The 13224-nt window shown below is 43.5% G+C and overlaps 1 protein-coding gene and 1 long non-coding RNA gene across 4 annotated transcripts in view; one reads left to right on the top strand and one right to left on the bottom strand.

Annotated features, from left to right (window-relative positions):
• The window catches only part of LOC109296265, a 100309-nt gene extending 90718 nt beyond the window's left edge, over positions 1-9591 (top strand). Inside the window, exon 3 of the long non-coding RNA XR_002096939.1 lies at positions 6582-9591. This is a non-coding gene — a long non-coding RNA (uncharacterized LOC109296265). The remainder of the gene's footprint in view (positions 1-6581) is intronic.
• PTPRO (protein tyrosine phosphatase, receptor type O) overlaps positions 1-13224 on the bottom strand; it is a 332674-nt gene that overhangs the window by 151574 nt on the left and 167876 nt on the right. The window lies entirely within an intron of this gene.

The raw sequence follows: 13224 nt of genomic DNA, 5'->3' as shown, positions 1-13224 counted from the left end.
ACCCACCCTCCCACACCCCTTCTCCCCCAAATCCCACATTCCCCCCACAACTCTCACACCCTGCAAGCCCAGCCACCAGACAGGACAGCACCTGCTGGCAGGAGTTGCAGCTCCAGGGGCAATTGCCACACTGCAGACCTGCCCTGGGGCCACACCAGTGCTGGGACATGCAACCCTAGCCTGGGGGTGCTCCTGGTCCCAGGAACCACTTTAGGGTGTGACTGGCTGGGAAGAGGGGTAGAGGTGGCAGCAGGAGAGAGGGCAAGAGAGAGAGATAAGGGTGACTGGTGCGTTCTGAATCTGGGGAGGTACAATTTGTGGGTGGGCTCAGGGGCGGGCCAAAAGCCCCATATCCACTCCTATACTTCTGTGCCATGGCTTAGTGCTCCCAACACACTGCCAACCCATGTGGCAAAAAAACTGCCTTGTCCTGAGCGATGCCAAGTTGAGGGCCAATCTCAGGGGGGCATGTGTGCTCCCCTCCCCCCCATGTTCTTCCCTACCAGTTGCCTATGGAGAGAGAGAAAAGGAGAGAAAAAGAGAGAGAGAGAGAGAGAGAGAGAGAGAAGGATGGGGGAGTGCTCTAGATAGGAGCAGCTGCCACAGCCAGGCTTAGAGCCCCCCTACCCCCTGGAGCAGCCTGTGCAGGGGGAGGTTATCCTGGAAGGGAAGGGAAGCAGCCCAAGCCCCGAGCCTCCCAGGAACATCATGGGGATCACTGGGGCTTGGGCACAGCTGCAAGGAGCAGAACACTAAAGGCTGGCACTGCTTAAAGCCAGAAAGCAGTAGCACTACAGCTGCAACTGGACCCATGTCCTGGTGCTCAGATAGAGCTGCTGCTGGGAGGGAGCTAGTGGGGGGCAGGCAGGGGCTGTGGGTTGGAAATGAGGGGCAAGGGTAGGGGCAGGGCATTGGCATCCCAGTGCTACTCAGCACTTCACAACCTAATGTGCAAAGGGGGCAGAGGAAGCTCTGTTTTTTCTATGATAAACCCAAAAACAAATGTCAGAGTGTATAGATATTTTTAAATAATTCTATTATGATGATAGAGGCACTGGTAGGCTTCCAAATTGCTTTAAAATGGTAAATAGATACATAAAATATTGCCCAGCTGATCTCTGTATATATAGTGCATTTCATTTTAATCATGGAAGAACACAGATTTGTGGTATTTTAATGAGAGAATTTGGGGGGGGGGGGGTTAAATCAGAATTTGCAGTTTTTAAACAGGGAACCTCAGGTGGTGAGGCAAGTGCCAGGACCCAGGCAGAGGAGCCTACCCAGAGCCAGCACTAAGGACCCAGCTGGAGGGCAGATGAGATGGCTGACCTCCTGGCCATTTGCGGACCAGGAGGACATACTTAGACAGTTCAAAGCAGGCCACTGCAATGAGCATATCTTCCAGGCAATAGCTGCCCAGATGGCAAAGCAGGGGCACCAGAAGACATGACAGTAGTGCCACACAAAGGCCAACTGTGCAGCTATGGCTCACTGGCAGGGCCAGCCAACAATTTTTGGGACTCCCTGATGTGAAGAAGCTGGAGTCAGTGGAAGGGGTGGTGAGCAGCTGAAGAAGGGGTGGGAGTGGTGGCAGTGGCAGCAGCAGTGGGGGGGAAGTGGAGGGGAGTGGCCAGATGTGAAACCAGTTTTGGTGGGGGTGGAGGAGTGGCAAGTAGCCGGATGTGAAGCCAGCGGCAGCAGGGACTGGCAAGCAGTCAAACACGAAGCCAGCAGCGGGGGAGGGGGGTGTGCCAAGCAGTTCAGATGTGAAGCTGGCAGCAGCAGCGGTGCAGGGGGTGGCAAGCGGCCAGACACAGAGGGATCCTCAGCTGTGGGGCCCCCTGTGGCCACAGGTTTTGCAGGATAGAACAGGCTGGTCCTGCTGGCAGCTAGCCCAGAGGTGCAAGAGGCTCTGCTGCAGTGCCTATACCACAGTCCAGATAGCCATTCAGTCTGCTTCTGTCTGGCAGGCCCACAGCCATAGGGCCACACGTCCAAGGGGGCAGATGCTGTCGCAAGTGGCAGCAGATCACAGCCAGGCAGCAACCCCCACTGCTAGACTGCTGCAGAAGGTAAAGGGTGCAGGGACCACTCTAGGTTAGGCCTACTTCAGCAGTCCAGCTGGTACAAGGGGCTAGTGTCCCCATATACCAAGTGGCTGGGCCTTGGAAGCTCCCGAGGGCAAGTAGCAATGAGCTGCTCACCAGGGCAGCTTTTTATACTGCTGGGGCCAGTACAAGTGCTGGCCCTAGCCTCTACCTCCCCCTGGCTGAAGATTTGGGAGGAGATGGGAAGAGTCAATTTGCCTCAAGTGGTACAATTTGCCTCACACCAAAGTGCATGTCCAGGCATGTGGGCTGAGGCAGAAATCTCTGACAAATTTTTGCTGCTGCTACTTGAGCTGCGACAAGTACATGTGCCTGCACGTGCGGATGCACCCAATAGGACTAATTACCAGGGCCACTGAACAAGCCAGCAGCAGAAGGGGGTGGTGAGTGGCCAAACATGAAGTTGGATGTGAAGCTGCCAGCAGCAGCAGCAGTGGCAGGGAGCGGGTGGTGAGCGGCTGGATGCGTGGGGCCCTTTGGTTGTGGGGGCCCCTGTGGTCACAGGTTTTGCATGATAGGACAGGCCAGCCTTGCTAATTACTGTATATAAAATTACATATAGGTGGTTGTCTTTGCCTAAACCCTGAGTCCTCCAATATGACCAGGGTTCTGTGCTAGATTCACTTGGAAGACTGGATAATAAATGTCAGAACTGTTCAAGGAGAAAAATATGAGAAATTACATTGTCACTAACATCTGAAGTTATTCTGATCTGCCTTCTCTAATCCTGGCTCCTGAAAGCATAAAAAAGTGTCTGCAGTGTTGGTCTCTATGGTACACAAAGTATTTCATATGACAATAATAAAGATTCACAGAAAAAGCAGTTTTCTACTAAAGCTGAATAAGGAAAAACAGCTTTGATTCAGTGAGGTAATTAACCACATATTTGACTTGAAGCACATGGGTATCTCATTGCAGTCAATGCAACTACTACCTTTCCTTAGTCAGGTCCTTAAATGCTTTTATTAGAGTAAGATAAAGCAGTTCTGGTCCCCTTCTTGCATCTCTGCAAAACGTCTGTCCAGAACCTTATCCAGCACCTTGCCTAGACTCCTACTACACTAGTAAAGACATAGAAGCCACCATATAAATACACATACTGAGAATTAAAACTTAAATCATAGTTGCTCATATTTATTGCATAATAAATGATTGGTTGTGCTAATAAAAGACAGCTGCAAATTAAAGATATAATTGCAGAACTGTATGTAGACTCAGGATATAATTATATGCTTATAAGCTTAATTTATATTTTATTCTTTGATGCCTCCATGGGTCTTTATCAACCAGATCAAATAATGTGTGCTTTTCTTCTCATAGGGTTTTCTAGGCTTGAGAGTAAATTCCATGCAGTTTCCACGTTAACCCCCTACAGTAATCTCATGCAGTTATCATGAAATGATGGGAACACTAGATTAATACTGGTATATGAAGTCCTCACATCAATCAGCTACTCTTATCAATAGTAAGATTAAAATACTAGGAGAAAAATAATTCTAAGTGTGTAATCACCTAAGGATTTTTTTTCTGGTGGATTTCTAAGGCACGTAACCTCCCTTCTATATGCTTGAAACCACAGCTGTCCAATGTAATTCATCCTGTGGGCCAGATCTGGATCACGGTTCTCATGGGCAGTAGCTTTTCTGTGTGGTTACCAGAGCAGTCATTACATGGTATCCTGCAGCAAGTTATGACTTTTGGTTTGGACACACAAATTCTGATTTCAAAATGCAGACAGATAAGTCATTAAAAATGGTTCAACAATTAATATGTAAAACTAGTCAAGTAATTTTTTTCTTCACTCTGGATATGGATTTTTATTTTCTAGTGCTTCTAAATTAATGGATTAGGAGGGGTGTACTCCTTTGGCTATGCATGTAGAAAGTCAGTATTGTGTTTCTGGAAGAAAGGAGTAGAAGGCAAAATTAGTATTGTTTTTAAGAATCACAGTTAAGTGACAAACATGCCCCACTTAACTAGAATGTAAAGCCAGTGTGTCTTAGGACTGACAGCATCAGTATGGTAAATACACATTTCATTACTTCTGGTCAGCTACCTTCAGGATTTAATTTGCCGGTGTCTCAGCTTGAGCGGCTGTTTCATGCCTGCAGGGAAAATTGGCAGGGATAGTGCATTCTGAACCAAATGATTAGCTTGAACTTCCTTCCCAGTTTATTACAAGCTTGTGCCATACAAAAGTGCTTGGAAAAAGGAGGAAACTAAATCCCACAATGTGTTGTCTGTTTGCAGTCATTTTCAGCAGAAGAATGATTCATGCTGATAGAATGTTGAACCAATAGTCAGCTCCCAAGAAAAAAAGTGGAGGTGTGGGGGGCAGCAGAAAAAATAAAATAAAATAAAGACATCTCACACAAACAACTCTTCAAAGGAATAATAAGAAAGTAAATGAGATGCAGCAGAGCTCACACGTTATATTTTGGCAGCCAATGTCCCTGCTTTATTTATTTCCTTTTACAACAATATAAGCATTAAGTATGGGGAAGGAAATATATGGGGAGCTCAAGGTTTCAAAACAGCCTTCCTTTAGGTATCCAACCTATGACACAGTTTACATGCCTTTCAGATGCACCTCTTTTTTCCATGTTAGAAAATACTCTCAAATCCATCTGAAGACAGTGGAATATTTGACTGTTCAGCACCTCTGACCCATTGGCAAATGAGCAGGTGCTCCATGGTCTGCACTTCACTACACTCGTATGTATTTCTGTCATTAGAGTAGCCTCACATTTGATCATGTTTGTTTATGATCTTCCAGTGTGTGCGCATAGGCAATTCAGGCATTGCCATGTTAACCAGTCTGTATCAGCCACTCTGGGAAGTTCATCCTGGGGTTTCAGGTCCATTTCAGGGCATCTGATTGCATGTAATCTTTTCTTCTATAACCCGAGTCATGCCCTGTCCACTGTTGTGTCCAAGGGCACTACACTGGTTATAAACTCTTTTGTGCTTTAAGCAATTTAGTTACTTTTGTGTTACCACAGAGTGTAGGTCTGGGGTCTTCCATCTGCTGTGATCTTCCTTTTCAGCTTGCTACCTTTCTTTTGATATCAGGTGGTGCAACGTTGGCCAGTAAATACAGGCTATCCTTAGGTGTTGGCTTTAGACAGCCTGTTATTTCATGACAGCTGCCATTTAGAACTGGGTCTAATTTCTTGGCATGAACTAATCATTCTCATACCGAACATGCATACTGTGCAGTGGAGCAACACAAGGCAATAGCAGTGGTTCATAGTATGATTGTGTGGTCAAATTTCGAAGTATGTTGCGAGTGCCAACTTTTTCTTTCATCTTCTGTACATGTGCTTTAAAGGTAAGTGTTTGGTAACACAGGGTTCAGGTGATCAGTCAGTGGGATTCCATCCCAGGTGATGTTTAATTTCTACTTGGCTTCCTTATGGCATAAGTGAAAAGGTGTGACCTGCACCTTGTCTGGGTTGGCGTGGAGCTGGTTCTTATTGCAATAATTGGAGAGGTTACTCAGTGCACATCAGACTGTTCTTGACAGCGGTGAAATACTTCTCTTGCAACGTGATGCATAGATCATCAGCATATATGAAACTCCTTGTATTGCTCTGTATGGGTTAATCATTGGTATATATGTGAAAGAGGACCAGTGTTAGCATGCTGCCCTGTGGGAGGCTGTTTCATTGATATCTCTAGCAGTTTTGTTTCTTGCACAGTCCTATGTAAAAACACCTGTTCTCTAAAAGAGATCAGATGAGCTGAACTAAGTGGTAGTCATGCATCATATCAGACTTTGGCAAGCAGGTTTTGATGGCTGACTGTGTCATATGCCATTGACAGGTCTACAAACACAGCACCTGTTATCATCCCTTTCTCAAACCCATCTTCTATATACTGGATGATGTTTAGTATTTGGCTAGTGCAGGACTTGCCTGCTCTAACTCTGGCTTGTTCTGGTATTAGATGTTGTTTGATATGAGGTGAGGCAATTGAGATTAAAACTTATACAGATAGCACAAAGAGTGACACTGGCCTAAAATGTCTCTGGCCCAGAGAACCCTTCCCTGGATTTAATAAAGCTATTACACAGGCTCAGTGCCATAGTTTAGGTATTCTAAGGGTTGATGAGCAATTGTTAAAAAAAAAAAATACCCATAACCTCCATAACTTGGAAACAAAATTTTCACAAAAGTCTCCCCAATCTGCTTTCTTAAAATTTAAGTGTTTATGCATTTGTACCATATTTGGAGTTATGGCTGCTGTGACATTGATAGTAATTGGTCTGTGCTGCGTGTGGAGGATTATGTCTTTTTTGCACATAAAGTCTATGCTGCTGTCAACAAAGGTAAGGTTTGGATTATAGCTTCACTTCCATTGGGAGCTAGTCAAAGATCCAGGCTGCTCTGAGTTGTGAATCAGTGTGGAAGAAGAGGTCCTGGGAATGGAGGGAAGCCTAAGGGTGACCCCTTTTTCTTTGACCTACCGCAGGTAGAACAGGGAATGCGGCCGAGGACTGGAGCACCATGCCGTTATTCTGGAAACAGTGTTTGGTCCAGATTGGCAGCAGCAGAGCCTGGAGAAGTACTTCTGGCTCTGAAGAGGGGCAGCTGGGGACAGACCACATATTTTAGGCAGAGGAAACACCAAAGAACTCTCCCACTTACGCTAGTCTGGAGTGAACTACAGGTGAAGACTGCAAGACAGCAGGCATGGGTGGTCAGAGTACCAGCCAACTCAGGTATTGGCGGGCAGGGTATCAGGGTGACCTGCCCAGCTAACAAGTAGCACTCGGGCTGAAGAGGAACCAGATCAGAAGATGCACGGGAGCCTAAGTCCATGATGGGCTGGGGATCAGGAGGCTGCCCAGTGTGGATGCCACCAGTAACTGATTTTTGTAGAGAGACTGGTAGTCAAATTGATAGAGGGAATCAACCCCGACACATTGATGGACTTTGCAGTCAATGCTGGTTTATGGACAGCGATATGAATTGATGAAAGTGTTTGTTTTTGATACTACTGATTTATTCTTGACTTAATCTTCAATTTCAGTTCTCTGTCAGACTGTTAAAGAAGGGAATTGATTGGGAGGAGAGGAGAAATTGACCCTGAAGACAATACATGCCCGTTAAATTAATTCTGGTTTGTTCCAGGACTGTTGAAAAAAATCAATTTGAGTTCACATGGGCATCCTGTCAGTTGACTCATGATAGGGGATGAAACTTTGTTAAACTACTGATCAAACACTGAATAGTCTCCATGGAGGGGCTTCAGTGAGGCCCAACAGTAGGGCCTGATGTAGATTCCAGGTGGCCCAGACAGGTCTGTCATACATGGCCTGAGGGGGTTGCACCCAAGATAAAAAAGTTCAACGTTATCAAGGAAGTGGTAAGAGTGGGGTGTAGGGGAGGGGGAGCCCCACAAAGAAATTTCTCTGACAGGTCCTGATGCATCACCCAGAGGAACCAGTTCCCCAGAAGAAGTAAGTTCAAAGTCATGGCAGGTGAGAAAATAACATCAGAGTGCAGAGCTGAGGGACAGTGCCGTCCCTTCCACATCCTGACATCATTCACCAGGAAGACACCTAAGCCTTATAGCACCTACCCCCAGTAATCAGGCTTAAGTTATACCTCAGCCCACATCTTGACTAAGTTGCTTTTCTCATCATTTTCACTCTAACCCCATGTGACACTATGGCTAGTAAAGTCACCTATGATCACACATGCTTATTCCTGGTCTAGGTTTCCTGGCCTAGGTTTCCTGGCTTCACAAAGACAAAACACTCCCCTGGAGGTTTATAGAACAGATATTATTGAGATGTTGTCCATATCAATGATCAAGATTTCAACGTCATATTGTTTTTTCATTGATATTGTGTTGATGATGAGCTCTGGTTTTATGAAGATAGTGCTGCTGTTTTTCTTATGCTGCCTTTCAATGGCTAATCTCATCCCAGGGATCAATGGCCTATTACTGTTTGGTCCTCTGTACTTCCTGGAGACGCAGCACATGACAATTGTAATTGGCGTACATCCTGAAAAGAATGTCCTATTTGACTCCCGAGAGTCCCTCAATGTTTACAGAAATGACTTCCAGAGTTGGCCCTGAAAAAGATTCATTGTTGTACTATAGCAGGTCAACCAGTTGTGAGTTAGAGGTTTGTATTATATACACCTGAGATTGTTAATGACAACTTAAAATGCAGTAAAAAGTACATTTTAAAAATACAATGTTTACAAGATTATTATAATGTGACCTGAAATTTGTGACCTGAAATTTTAATGCCATGTGAATAGGAGTGGAGATGTGGATAACAAAGATTTAAAACATGAACACACATATAGTTTTTTGATTAATGACATATAACATAACAATGTGCAATTGACTGGAAACATGGTTGATTGGACTATGATTGCCTGGCACTCTACTGCACTTTTAAAAAGCTTATGTTATGTGTATACAGAGGCAGTTGGAGTTCAGCCACTTAGTGAAGTGTACCTTTGCCAAGCACCTCATATGAGATTGATCCAAGGACCCCACAAAAGATTTTCAAACTTGGCCACAGCATTTGGGTGTCCAACTGGAAAATACTGGTTCAATTATTTTAATAGATAGTTAAGGCTAAAAATGATTGTTATGATCATCTAGCTTGGAATCATGCTTCATACAGGCCATAGAATTTACCAAGCAATTCTTGCAACACATCCATAACTTACAGTTTCAGCTATGGCATGTCTTTCAAAAACCACTCAATCTTGGTTTAAAAGGCCTTGAGCAACAGCGATTCTACCACGTCCTCTCATACAATATTCTAGTGGCTAATTACCCCCTTTTAAAACTTTATCTAAAATCACACAAATGAGTCAATCAGTGACAGAGCTAGAATTAGAACTCAGATTTCCAGACTCCTGGCCTATGCTAGAGATACTCAATGCTGCTTTCTCATACCATACTTATCCAAGTCAATAGCAGTTATTTGCATTTCAAAAGATGTGTAAAAACCTTGTCACATCATTATTACATCAGCTTCCTTATAAATGTCATTTAGGTGTCAACTTCCTATAATGGTGGGAGATAATACTTGAATGCCAACAGATTTCTGTGTCTAATAATTCTGTTATGTACTTATTGAAAAGTTTATGCTTTTACATTGTATAAAACTGTTATTCTTGGACAGGAGGATAGAGAAAAAGCAAAAGCCAGAATATGACATATTTGTAAGCTGTTACTGTAATTTATTTTATGCATGTCAGGATTTATTGTGTCTCCTGTTATGTTGCCTGTAGTTTCTTAGCATAGTGTTCATAACCCTCCAATTATGGCAGAACTGAGGGGAATCTTAATCAACTTGCATGTTTTGGCTACATGTGGGAGAAAGGGGATCTTGATTTTTCCCCCCTCCCATTGTAACAGAGAGTTATGCTTAGGAAGAGTTGGAAAACCACTGCTTTAGGATCATACTTTGCATTCTGAAATCCTAAAATAATCTTACATCATTATATCAGAAAGTTTCCCAGTGCATAACAACACCCATATAGGGGGAATTTTTCACGCTCACACACATGGTGGGTGCTTCTATACATTTAGTAATGCACCATGGTTACTGCACATTCAGTTTAGTACCTGTAATAACAGGCACTAATAACGTGCAGTAACTGGAGCTACTGTGCAGTAGTGCTGCTGCACTGTTTTTTTGTGATGCTAATGCACAGAAGATTAATTCTACTGTGCATAAGCATAGCTTTTGCCATGACACGCTAACACATAGTACAATTGGTCTACTGCGCATTTAGCATCTCGTGTAGATGCGCCAAGAGAGACACAGTAGTCACAAAGACAGGAAAGACCCCAAATATGTTCTGAGAACCACCTCTTCTGTTTTCCAGACCAGGTCTTTGAGACAGCCAAAGTAAAGGGCATTGAAAAATCTTAATTCACTGATACTAAGACCACAGCTTTAAAGTCATGAATGCTCTTAGACTTATTACCTGCACCTGTTTGTAGTAAATTTATGCAGAAAAAAATAAAACCATCACTTTTAATAAACTGCGTATGTCTTTCCTACAGTCATGAATAATGCAACACATGTACATACACAACTTTCAGACCAGAATGTGCTTGATGTTTTTATGGCTCTTTAGTTAACACTGACTGCTCATGGTCCCCCCAGCCAGTCATGACCAAGCATCATTGTCTTAACTGCTCCTTTTGCAGGGAATTCTCATTTCAATGAGAGACAATAATTCCAGTTTTGTTAGATGCACCATGACAAGACTCACCTTGAGAGTTTTTAACAGCGAAATTATAAGAGTCTGTGGTGTCAGTTAGGTAAGGAGAGATACCTTGTTCATGTGGACATTTTGTGATGAAGGGGAAAACAGGGCCTGACTTTACACCTAGAATCACAGAATCATAGGGCTGGAAGGGACCTCGAAAGATCATCGGGTCCAGCCCCCTGCACGAGCAGGAAAGACATCTGGGGTCAGACAACCCCAGCCAGGTGACTGTCCAGTCTTCTCTTGAAGTCCTCTAGGGTAAATGATTGCACCACCTCTGGGGGGAGCTTGTTTCATAGTCTGGACACTAGTTGTAAAGAAGTTTTTCCTAATGTTCAGCCTGAAACTATCTTCCAGGAGTTTGTGGCCATCATTTCTAGTTTTCCCCCAAGGTGCCCTGGTGAACAGTTGTTCACCAAGCCCCTGATGTACACCTCTGATATAGTGGTAAGCCACAATCAGGTCCCCTCTCAGCCTTCTTTTCTTTAGGCTGAAGAGTATGAGATCCCTCATCCTCTCCTCATATGGCTTGCCATGCAAGTTCCTGATCATACGGGTGGCCCTTCTCTGGACCCTCTCGAGCTTTAGCACATCCTTGTTGAAGTGCGGTGCCCAGAACTGGATGCAATACTCAAGCTGCAGCTGCACCAATATTGAGTAAATTGGGAGAATCACTTATTTGGATTTAGTGGAGATGCATCGGTTGATGTATGCCAGAGTGTTATTGGCCCTAGTGACTACTGCGCCGCATTCCGGGCTTATATTCATGCTGGGGTCTATTGTCACCCCCAGATCCCTTTCATTTGTAGTGCTGGTCATATTAGTGATGCCAAGTTCTGAAGAGTGCTAAGTGCAAGAAGAAAGGAATTGTTCAAGGAGTCTAGAAGTATTTAACCAGGAATAATAGGGCAGGAATTAGTCAACCAAAGACCTTGATAGTAGTTTTTCCTTGTTATTCACAAGGGTTATTATAGAGACTGTCTAAAATAACCTGCTGGAAAACTGCACTTTCAAGTCTTTTCATGCAAAAAGGAAGATATCAAGGAGTGAAAATTGAGCCAGAAGAGTGGATCTCAATAATTTACGATTTGGGTTAACACGTCATTGCTCGTATTACACTCTATAAATAGTGTCCTCATCAATGAGGCTATTTTTGGAGTGAAAAAGTGAGTAATAACAATCTGCTAATCCTATTTTATAAATAAGGCTTTTCTGTTCTGGGTGACAGCTTTAAAGAAACAGTCAGATATTTGCTCTATCCTGTCTCTTGCCCCAATCCATGTAGTGATGTTTGTTTAAAAAAATATATATTTGATATACAGACTACTACACTTTGCTATGATTTTCTAAATCTGATACCCTAACTTTAGAACTACTAGTAGAAAATATTCTGAGATGACTGTTGTGTCCTTTAGTTATAGTATAAAACCAAAGAACTGAAGTAGATAAAAAATGGAATTTTTTACATTCAGTTAAGACTGATACAAAAATACTAAAGATAATAAAAAAGTTAAAATAAAAAGAAACCCAGGTATGCAACACTTGTAAAAGCAGTAGGTAGTTAATTTTACCCTCCTCACCACCATCTGAGAGAGACGGGAAAAAAAACACAATCCTAGAAACCCAGCCCAACACTGAAGAAAATTCAAACTTAAATCAGAACTTTATCCCCCTCTCATCTAGATCCAACCAGTACACATAAACCCTGAATCTTCAGGGAAGTTCAGATCCCAACACAAATATAGGACTGCATCCAAGCTATATACTTTTCTAGAAATAAAAGCATAGCAGAAAAACACTTGTCCTGAAAGAATTTATGCTCCCTTCAACCACCAGCAAATGTACACAGCCACTAAGTTATTTAGGAAGTCGATGCAACTGAAGCGTAGCTTCAGTTGCATTGGCTTCCTACTAGAGGGCAGACTTATATGCATATGCACAGTTGGTTTCAGATCAACTGTATGGTTTAATTATAATGCCTCTTTAATTATAATGCCTACATATAAATAGGCATGGGAAAGGCCTATTATATCACCTGAGTCAGTTCCCCTGCCACTGTTTGACTGGTCCATAGAAAACCATTATCCAGTTTATTTTTTTGTCCCTTTGAGAGAACAAAGTGCAAATTCTCATTTACACAAATGAAAAATGATCTGAGTTCCATGTAGGACAGAGGGGAGGTTGAAGAGTTCCTAATAGGCATCTCATACTAATTTCTGAAAAAACATTTGGGGTGTTGGGAGACTATAACACAACCTTATGTATGTATTATAGTTTGAATTCATACAACCCTTACATGAATAACTCTAAAAATAAGGAATACAATTAGGAAGCTATTCCACTCAGATCCATATTGTATCTGGGAAAACTGAGCACCAGAGAGCACTTATCTGAAATGACAAGTCAGTGGATGAGCTAGGATAAGCAGCCAGAAGGCCTGCCCAGTAGGGCTATGTGAAACTTCAGTCCATGATTCAATTCAGCAGAGATCTGGCCCAATTCAGTGGCTGAATCTCTGAATCTGAATCAAATCCGGAGACCCTTTAATCTCTCCGAATCGACTCGGAACCCTCCAAATTGATTTGGAGAGATTGAGAAAGATTCAGAAACTCAGATATAGACACAGCTTTAAATGTTTGCTACATACTTCAAGGTACCAGGCAGCTCATGAATGCTGTGATGCTGGGGCAGATGGAGCATCCCACAGAAACACGGGGGGCTCCCCAGTGCACTTGGCAGCAGACCTGGAAGTAGACCAGAACCACTTCCAGTCCACTTTCGGGTCCACCGGGAAGCATACAAAGAGGCCTCCCACACCCCCCAGCTCGGTGACTGGTGCCTCCTGGGTCTTGGGGGGG

Source organism: Gavialis gangeticus, unplaced genomic scaffold, assembly GCF_001723915.1.
Source record: "Gavialis gangeticus isolate Ggan-Ray unplaced genomic scaffold, GavGan_comp1, whole genome shotgun sequence".
Lineage (NCBI taxonomy): Eukaryota > Metazoa > Chordata > Crocodylia > Gavialidae > Gavialis > Gavialis gangeticus.
The sequence above is the reverse complement of the archived record's forward strand: the minus strand, read 5'-3'. Positions and strand labels throughout refer to the sequence as shown.